Genomic DNA, 1,436 nt, shown 5'->3' with positions numbered 1-1,436 from the left:
GGCTATGTGACGGGTGGCATTCCAAAGATGCCCCCTCCATCTAAATGGCCTCGTTTAAACGGGCCAAGAGCGTCGCTCCTAGAGCGCGCTCTTGTAGACGCACATAATTATTATGGCGTCTTTCAATCATGGAGGGCTCAGGGAAAATCGCTTGGGCGTATTTTCCCGATCCCGGTCGTGTTGCGTTCAAATGAAACGCCCGACCAATACGAGGCGGAATTCCTGCGCCGTATTCATCCGCATTCCGATGCGATGAAACAGCGATCGCAGCGAATTAATTTCGCCCGCTTGCGTGTGAAAGAAATCATGGGCGGTACTGTACCCCCTGTCTTTTTTTAAACGCTTCTTCTGCAAGTCCATTTGAGACTAGCGAAAAATGCTTAGCTGGTGCTCCTTTGCATAGGCAGCCACCAAGCCGGGCACATTGATACGTAGGGTATCGATCGGTTTCCAAGAGTCAAAACTCTTCGGGTAACCTTCCCATTGCACGAGGATCTGATACCCTTCTCTTACGGAGCGATGGGCAAGCAACCTTCCAACAAGGAAGCGTTGATTCCCACCCACATCCATTAGTGCAGGCGGCGCCCGATATAAATGGCGATCTCGCCCACCAACTCGCGGCTGCCTTACCTTCGTCCATTCAGTTACAGGCGATTAACGCTGCTGCACGACGTATTGCGGATCTCGAGGGATATGTCTCGCGACTGACCTCGGATCTCGTAGATGTCCGAGCGAAGGCTCGGCAGGGTTATGAACGCCTGAAGACTCGATTGGATCTCTTTGAGAGGATAATGATGAAGAATCCGCGTTACTCGAGTGATGTCCCTCGCTCGCCAAGTCCTGTTCGTGTTGGGAGGCATCGGTCCGATAGTTTATCGCCTTCACCGTCCCCCTCACCCCCGAACAATGCTCGACTCAAAGTCGGCGTCACCATCGATCTCCTTAGACAGATGGGGATATGTAGCCTCGCCTGGGTCTACATACCGTTTCAGATGATCCACGTAAAATACGGGTTGCGCTTCATATACGGGGAAGGGTGAGCTATAATTTAGGTCTCCAACCTCTTCTACCACCGTAGAGGGCCCATAAAAACGCGGCAATAACTTGGTAGTACCTCCGGGTATTACAAAAACTGTATTTTTAGGTAGTTTAGCAGTACTTAATAGTACTTTTCACCCACTCTAAAGCGTTCATTGTTTTTGCGACCATTTCGGTCCGCATATTCTTTTTGCTTGTCCTGTGCGCTTGCCATTGCGTCACGGACTTTACGTGTGATGGCTAATCGCTCATCCACAAAGCGTTGAGCCTCGCTCACGCTTTTAGCATCAAACTCGCCTATGATACCGCCAAGAGGTCGGTCATAAGGCGTAGTTTTATTGACCACTGCTAAACTGGCAGGGTCACTAGGGCAAGTTTCTGTCTTTGAGATGATACCC

This window comes from Bremia lactucae, linkage group LG4 (genome assembly GCF_004359215.1).
Source record: "Bremia lactucae strain SF5 linkage group LG4, whole genome shotgun sequence".
Taxonomy (NCBI): Eukaryota; Oomycota; class Peronosporomycetes; order Peronosporales; family Peronosporaceae; genus Bremia; species Bremia lactucae.
Note: the sequence above shows the minus strand (reverse complement) of the source record.